Source organism: Meles meles, chromosome Y, assembly GCF_922984935.1.
Source record: "Meles meles chromosome Y, mMelMel3.1 paternal haplotype, whole genome shotgun sequence".
In the NCBI taxonomy this organism is placed as follows: Eukaryota; Metazoa; Chordata; class Mammalia; order Carnivora; family Mustelidae; genus Meles; species Meles meles.
Window position 1 is genome coordinate 34,294,687 of NC_060088.1, and position 8,994 is coordinate 34,303,680.

Below are 8,994 nucleotides of genomic sequence, written 5' to 3' on the forward strand. Positions count from 1 at the left end.
CAAGTTTCCCAGAGAGGAATGCCTCTTACTCACTGGGCTAGGAACCAGAATGTGCTGTCCATCCAGGTCTAGCCAATGACAGTGGGATGGCCTTCCTTGCCTGCTTATGGGTGGACAGAGTGTTATCTCCACTTCCTCCAGGAGACTGGTGCTTAGCTTCCATCTACACAGATAGAAGGGCTAGAATTATCCCTTGGGACTTCCCAGCAAGAGTCCCTAAGAACAGTGGGTGTTTGGCAGAGAAGTGTAGGCTCTTCTGGTGAGGGGGGTAAGTCTCCTCCCGTTGAGTCATCCTATGGTTGGCACAAGTCAGAGTTCCTGGTTTGGATTTAGTGAACCCCTTGCCTGATGTGAGCAGAGGCCCAAAGGACCAGCAAGGAGCCACCCAGAATCTGTGCCAGAGCTCTGGTTGACAGAGGCCATTGGGGAGACATTCTAATTCAGTGTCTTCCAGAGCTGGGAAAAGATGAGAAATGGAGTGGGAGGTTCTGTGTGTGGGGGAGTTTCACGCTCGGCTCCCCTCATTCCCAGTCTTCCCACTCTACATCTTCCACCTCCCCAGAGGCATCCATTTTGGAGAGTACCATCTGCACTTCTTTGGTCATGTCCAAGTAAAAGTCCTTTTCCCAGTCCTCACTGATGTCTGTGCTTGAGCCTTTCTTTCCATTGTTAGAGGGTGTAGACTTCCCACTGTCGGAGTTCAGCTCAAACACCCGTGTCTTTGAGTGTCTCCTCCTTCAGAGTCTCTCCTCTTGCTGGAGGCCTGGGCTCTGGGCCACTGAGGTGGCTAGGAGGCATGTGGGGCTTCAATGGAGCTGGGGGCAGGGGCCCAGTCTCACCCACATACACAGTCAGGCCCTGGTCCTCCAAAGATGCCTCTAGAAGCTTTTAGGACATGTTCTTGGGCAATCCTGGTGCCTTGGCTGCAGTGGCAGGTTTGGCGATCTGCGTTACTAGGGAGATGTTCTTGCTGCTCTCTGATGGATTTACCTCTGTAGAAGACTCGCTGGAGTCACATGATTCTCTTCACAGGGGCTCAGGGGGCCAAGTCCTCCTTCAGGGGATGTGGAAGTTTTGGCCACAGGAACCTTTGCCTCTTTTGGAGATTTGGCTGAAACACTCACAAGCTCCTCTTCTTCCTCCCAGCTAGGATCTTCAGACATGCTCTGTTCTGCCTGTTGCTTCAGGGCATCCCTCCAGGCCTGCTCCTGCTCTAGTTGATGGACTTTATAGAAATACCGATGAGAGAATTCTGATGGGAAACAGCCACTGGGATAAGGAGCTCTGAGATCTCCCCCTTCTTCTTCTCTAGGCAGAACTGGGAAAGCCAGCCATCAAGCAATCCCAGGGCCCAGCTGGTTCATTGCAGTAGGCTGCCGGGATTGACTGCAGGCTATAGAAGTGAGGCTTCGTGCCATCAAAGGGCTCAGCTGTGCCAAAGGGCCTGCCCATCAGGTTGATGACATCGCAGTCTGTGGTTTTGTCCCGTGAGGGAGCAAAGGTGTTAGACATCACCCCTGGGAAGTCAGACAAACCCTTCTTCATTTTCGCTGTTTCCCACAAGGAGCCTTCAGTAGCTAGCTTCTCCTTAACCACGCTGGCTGTGGCCGCAATGGTGCAGGCTATGTCATGCTGCACCACCTGTGTGAACTCTGTCAGGTCTCTGTTTCATGAACTCCAAGGCTTTGGAGTACTTCTCCTTGATTATCTGGAAGCTCTGTTGCAGCCAGCTCCGCCACCAGCCCATGTCCTCCCCTTCTGCCATCTTGCCTGCACGGCATCACCAAACGTCTTATATTCTGGAAAGTTGAGAAGAGCAGAGCTTCAATGTTTTCACCACAAAAAGGAAAGAGGGAAAAAAAAAAAGAAATACTAACCACATGATTTCAAGGAGGTCTGTGGTGGTAATCACTTTGTAGTACTTTGTGTATCAAATCAACATCTTATCCTTACACAATGTTATGTATTAATTATGTCTCAATAAAACTGGGAAAAAACTAATTTCCATATAAATTTCTAAACCAGCTCATGACTCTCCAAGAAAAATTCCTGTTGGAATTTGATTAAAATTTCTTTGAGTCTATAGACAAATTGTGAATAAAATTGACATCTAAATAATATTGAATCTTCCAATTCACCTTTGAAGCTGGTCCTCATTTTTCTTCTGTCTGGAGATTGTTTTATCACTGATTTATCTCTTTCTGTGTTCTATTTATGTTCAGATTTACTATTTCATCCTGTGTCAGTTTAGGTAATATGTGTGTTTCTAGAAAATTATTCATTTCTTCTGGGCCATCTAATTGTTCATAGTATTCTTCTATATACCTTTATTTCTATAAGGTCTATAGTAATGTCATAACTTTCATTTTGACTTTAGCAATTTGAGCCTTCTCTTTTTTCTTGGTCAGTGTAGATATAGGTTTGTGAATTTTGTTGATGTTTTCAAAGACATATCCTTTGTTTTTGTTGATTCTCTCTATTGAGATAAAATTGAGAAACACTTAATGAGACCAAGAACAAAGATATGACTCAAATAAATAAAATCAGAAACCAGAAGAAGGAATAAAACCAGAAAATAAATAAAATAAGAACTGGTGTTACATAAACTATCTGTCTTTATGCCAGTATTAAATAAAATAAGAACTGGTGTTACATAAACTATCTGTCTTTATGCCAGTAGTATAGTGCTTTGTATACCATCGTTTTGTAATATATTTTGAAATTACAAACTGTGATCCCTTCAGCTTTGTTTTTCTCAGGATTTATTAGGCCTTTTATGGTTCCATAAAAATAATGGAATTTTTTTCCTATTTCTGTTTAGAAAAAAAAAAAGGCAACTGGGGTGTTGATAGGCATTGTGTTAAACATGTAGATTCACTTTGGGTATTGCAAGAATATTAAGCCTTTTAATCCATGAACACAAAACATCTTTCCATTTGTTTAGGTCTTATTTAATTTATTTCATCAATGTTTTGCAATTTTTAGCATAGAAGTCTTTTGCCTCCCTAGTAAAGTTTACTCATAAATACTTTATTCTTTTTAATGCTATTGTATATAGGGCTTGTTTTCCTATTTCTTTTTCAGACATTTCATCATCAGTGTATAGAAACACAATTGATTTTTACATGTTGATTTTGAATCCTAGAATCTGTTGCTGTAAGTTTTTATGAGATTCTGGAGTGCCAAAAAGCTAACCTTGTAATTTTTTGCCTATTTAATGGTTGTTTAAGTGATGAAATCCTTCTTAGCACATCCTGTTCCACCATTTCCATGACGTAATATTTCCCAAATCATACATTTAAGTGTCATACTTTCCCTTTTCTCCAATTCAAAATATTTTCTAATTTTCCCTATAATATCTTTTATGACTCATGGTTTATTTAAAATTATGCTGTTTCCATTTCAAGAACTTTTCAATATATTTTCCTATTACCAATTCCTAGTTTTTGTTTCAGTCAAAGAAATACTTTCAGCCATTTTTTAAAAAATTTGTTTGTTTTAGAGAAAGAGCACACGTGAGTGGGGGAGGCAGAAAGGGAAGGGGAAAGAGAGAGTCCTAGTTGACTCTGCACTGAGCACAGAGCTTGACTCATGGCTCAATCACAAGACCCTGATATCACGACCTGAGCCAGAACCAAGAGTTGGGCACTTCACTGATGGTGCTGCCCAGGTTCACCTAAGCTGTTTTAAAAAAAAAATCTTGAAACTTGATTTATGCTTGAATATGGTTTATCTCAATGAGTATTTCCTGTGGACTTGCGAATTCTCATTTGTTGGACATTGTGTTCGAGTGCCAAACAGGTCAAGTAGTTTGAATAGATTTTTAGGCCTATATACTTCCCATTTTTCTATCTGCATGTTCTATTAATTACTGACAGATGAGTGTTGAATTCTCCAAAATGAATTGTGGATTTGTCAATTTCTTCTTTTCAGGATGTTCTTGCTTCATGTATTTTGAAGTTTTCTAATCAGATCCAGACACCTTTATGATTGCCATGTCTTTATAAATTATCTTTTGTTCTTATGAATTGTATTCTTTCTCTGTTATATTTGTTGTCTTTATATTGTCTATTGTCAATACATATTAAATTCAGCCTTTTATGACTAGTATGTGTACGATATAGCCCTTTTCATAATATTTATTTTAACAAAATTTACATTATCATCTGCATCCTTATGTTAAAAGTTATTTTTCACTGACATAGGTGTTTTATTTAATAGAATATTAATAGTTAATTTTTAAGGTAATTGTTGAAATGTTTAAGTCTACTACCTTGTTAGTTGTATTTTGTTTTTCCCATCTGTTCCTTCTTCCTTTTTAACTGCCTTTCTTTATATGACCTGAGTCATTTGTAGGATGCTATCTTCCTTCTATTATTGGGTGCCACATGGGCAGTGAGATATTAGTAGATAATTCTGACTCTTTCTAAAATTAGTTTTCAACTTGTTTAGGGAATCTATTGACTTCCATTTATTTTATTTATTTTTTTCACTTTTATAAAAAATTTCTTTTCAGTGTAATAGTATTTATTGTTTTTGCACCACACCCAGTGCTCCATGCAATATGTGCCCTCCCTATCAGCCACCACCTGGTTCGCCCAAACTCACACCCCCGCCCCTCCAAAACCCTTAGGTTGTTTTTCAGAGTCCATAGTCTCTCATGGTTCACCTCCCCTTTCAATTTCCCACAACTCCCTTCTCCTCTCCATCTCCCCATGTCCTCCATGTTCTTTGTTATGCTCCAAAAATAAGTGAAACTATATGATACTTGACTCTCTCTGCTTGATTTATTTCAATCAGCATAATCCCTTCCAATACTATCCATGTTGCTACAGAAGTTGGGTATTCATCCTTTCTGATGGAGGCAAAATACTCCATCGGGTGTATGGACCACATCTTCCTTATCCATTGGTCCGTTGAAGGGCATCTTGGTTCTTTCCACAGTTTGGCGACCGTGGCCATTGCTGCTATAAACATTGGGGTACAGGTGGCCCTTCTTTTCACTACATCTGTATCTTTGACGTAAATACCTAGTAGTGCAATTACAGGGTCATGTGGAAGCTCTATTCTTAATTTCTTGAGGAATCTCCACACTATTCTCCAAACTGGATCAACATGCATTGCCACCAACAGTGGAAGAGGGTTCCCCATTCTCCACATCCTCTCCAACACATGTTGTTTCCTATCTTGCTAATTTTGGCCATTCTAACTGGTGTAAGGTAGTATCTCAAAGTTTTTTTTTTTTTCATTTAATTTTTTTAATTTGTTTATTTACAGCATAACAGTGTTCATTGTTTTGGCATCACACCCAGTGCTCCATGCAGTACGTGTGCTCCTTATTACCCACCACCTGGTTCCTCACCTCCCACCCCCCGCCCCTTCAAAACCCTCTGGTTGTTTTTCAGAGTCCATAGTCTCTCATGGTTCATCTCCCCTTCCAGTTTCCCTCAACTCCCTCTCCTCTCCATATCATCATGTTCTCCATGTTATTTCTTATGCTCCACAAATGAGTGAGACTATATGATACTTGACTCTCTCTGTTTGACTTATTTCGCTCAGCATAATCTCTTACAGTCCCGTCCATGTTGCTACAAAAGTTGGGTATTCATCCTTTCTGATGGAGGGATAATACTCCATTGTGTATATGTACCACATCTTCCTTATCCATTCATCCGTTGAAGGGCATCTTGGTTCTTTCCACAGTTTGGCGACTGTAGACATTGCTGCAATAAACATTGGGGTACAGGTGGCCCTTCTTTTCACTACATCTGTAACTTTGGGGTAAATACCCAGCAGTGCAATTGCATGGTCATAGGGAAGCTCTATCTTAATTTCTCAGGAAACTCCACACTGTTCTCCAAAGTGGCTGCACTAACTTGCATTCCCACCAACAGTGTAAGAGGGTTCCCCTTTCTCCACATCCTCTCCAACACACGTTGTTTCCTGTCTTGCTAATTTTGGCCATTCCAGCTGGTGTCAGGTGGTATCTCAATGGGGTTTTAATTTGAATCTCCCTGATGGCTAGTGATGATGAATACATTTCATGTGTCTGATAGCCATTTGTATGTCTTCATTGGAGAAGTGTCTGTTCATATCTTCTGCCCATTTTTTGATATGATTATCTGTTTTGTGTGTGTTGAGTTTGAGGAGTTCTTTATAGATCCTGGATATCAACCTCTTGTCTGTACTGTCATTTGCAAATATCTTTTCCCATTCCGTGTGTTGCCTTTTTGTTTTGTTTACTGTTTCCTTTGCTGTGCAGAAGCTTTTGATCTTGATGAAGTCCCACAAGTTCATTTTTGCTTTTGTTTCCTTGGCCTTTGGAGACATATCTTGAAAGAAGTTGCTGTGGCTGATATCGAAGAGGTTGCTGCCTATGTTCTCCTCTAGTTTTCTAATAGATTCCTGTCTCACATTGAGGTCTTTTATCCATTTCGAGTTTATCTTTGTGTACAGTGTAAGAGAATGGTCGAGTTTCATTCTTCTACATATCACTGTCCAGTTTTCCTAGCACCATTTATTGAAGACTGTCTTTTTTCCATTGCAATTTTTTTCCTGTTTTGTCGAAGATTATTTGACCATAGAGTTGAGGGTCCATATCTGGGCTCTCCACTCTGTTCCACTAGTCTGTGTGTCTGTTTTTATGCCAGTACCACGCTGTCTTGGTGATCACAGCTTTGTAGTAAAGCTTGAAATCGGGTAACGTGATGCTGCCAGTTTTGTTTTAGTTTTTCAACATTTCCTTAGCAACTAGGGGTCTCTTCTGATTTCGTACAAATTTTAGGATTATTTGCTCCAGCTCTTTGAAAAATACCGGTGGAATTTTGATCAGAATGGCATGAAAAGTATAGATTGCTCTAGGCAGTATAGACATTTTAACAATGTTTATTCTTCCAATCCAAGAGCATGGAACAGTCTTCCATCTTTTTGTGTCTTCAATTTCTTTCATGAGTGTTCTGTAGTTCCTCGAGTACAGGTCCTTTACCGCTTTGGTTAGGTTTATTCCCAGGTATCTTATGGTTCTTGGTGCTATAGTAAATGGAATCGATTCCCTAATTTCCCTTTCTGTGTTTTCATTGTTACTGTATAAGAAAGCCACTGATTTCTGTACATTGACTTTGTATCCTGCCACGTTACTGAATTGCTCTATGAGTTCTAGTAATTTGGGGGTGGAGTCTTTGGGGTTTTCCATATAAAGAATCATGTCATCTGCAAACAGAGAGAGTTTGACTTCTTCCTTGCCAATTTGGATACCTTTGATTTCTCTTTGTTTTCTGATTGCCATTGCTAGAACTTCTAATACTATGTTGAACAAGAGTGGTGAGCGTGGGCATCCTTGTCGTGTTCCTGATCTCAAGGGGAAGGCTGCAAGCTTTTTCCCATTGAGGATGATATTTGCTGTGGGTCTTTCATAGATAGATTTTATGAAGTTCAGGAATGTTCTCTCTATCCCTATACTTTGAAGCGTTTTCATCAGGAACGGATGCTGGATTTTGTGGAATGCTTTTTCTGCATCAATTGAGAGGACCATGTGATTCTTCTCTCTTCTCTTATTGATTTGGTCTATCATATTGATTGATTTGTGAATGTTGAACCAAACTTGCAACCCAGGGATGAACCCCACCTGGTCTTGGTGGATAATCTTTTCCATGTGCTGCTGGATCCTGTTTGCTAGTAACTTGTTGAGAATCTTTACATCCACATTCATCAGTGATATTGGTCTGAATTTCTCCTTTTCAGTAGGGTCTTTGCCTGGTTTGGGGATCAGGGTAATGCTGGCTTCATAAAAAGAGTCTGGAAGTTTTCCTTCTGCTTCAGTTTTTTGGAACAGCTTCACGACAACTGGTGTTATTTCTTCTTTGAAAGTTTGGTAGAATTCCCCAGGGAATCCGTCAGGTCCTGGGCTCTTGTTTTTTGGGAGGTTTTTGATCACTGCTTCAATCTTGTTACTAGATATTGGACTATTCAGGTTGTCAATTTCTTCCTGGTTCAATTTTGTGAGTTTGTAGTTTTCCAGGAATGTATCAATTTCATCAGGGTTGCTTAACTTATTGGCATATAACTGTTGGTAATAATTTCTGATGATTGTTTCTATTTCCTTGGTGTTAGTTGTGATCTTTCACTTTTCATTCATAATTTTATTAATTTGTGCTTGCTCTCTTTTCTTTTGGATTAGTATGGCTAATGGCAAAATATTTTTAGAGTACTAAATGAGAAGAACATGCAACCAAGAATTCTCTATCCAGCAAGACCGACATTTAAAATGGATGGAGAGATAAAGAGTTTCCAAGACCGGCAAGGCTTAACAGACTATGCAACCACCAAGCCGACACTGCAGGAAATATTAAGGGGGGCCCTATAAAAGAGAAAATATCCTAAGAATATCATTGAACAGAAATATAGAAACAATCTACAGACAGAAAGACTTCAACAACAACACGATGTCAATAAAAACCTACCTCTCAATAATCACTCTCAATGTGAATGGACTAAATGCGCCCATAAAATGACACAGGGTTGCAGATTGGATAAAATGACAGGACCCATCCATATCTTGTCTACAAGAGACCCATTTTGAACCTAAGGATACACCCAGACTGAAAGTGAAGGGATGGAGAAGCATCTTTCATGCCAATGGGCCTCAAAAGAAGGCCAGGGTAGCGATTCTCATATCAGACAAATTAGATTTTAAACTAAAACTGTAGTCAGAGATATAGAAGGACACTACATAATACTTAAAGGGACTATCCGCCAAGATGATCTAACAATTGTGAATATCTATGCCCCCAATATGGGAGCACCCAATTACATAAGAAAACTATTAATCAAGATAAAGAGTCATATTGATATGAATACAATAATAGTAGGAGATCTTAATATGCCTCTCTCAGAAATAGACAGATCATCAAAGCAGAAAATTAATAAAAAAATAAGAGCATTGAATGAAACACTGGACGAGATGGACCTCATAGACTTATACAGAACATTCCACCC

The 8,994-nt window shown here is 39.7% G+C and overlaps 1 pseudogene; it reads right to left on the minus strand.

The window, feature by feature from the left end:
• Positions 1–521: 521 nt before the first annotated feature.
• LOC123935895 lies at positions 522–1,765 on the minus strand (annotated as a pseudogene).
• Positions 1,766–8,994: the final 7,229 nt, after the last annotated feature.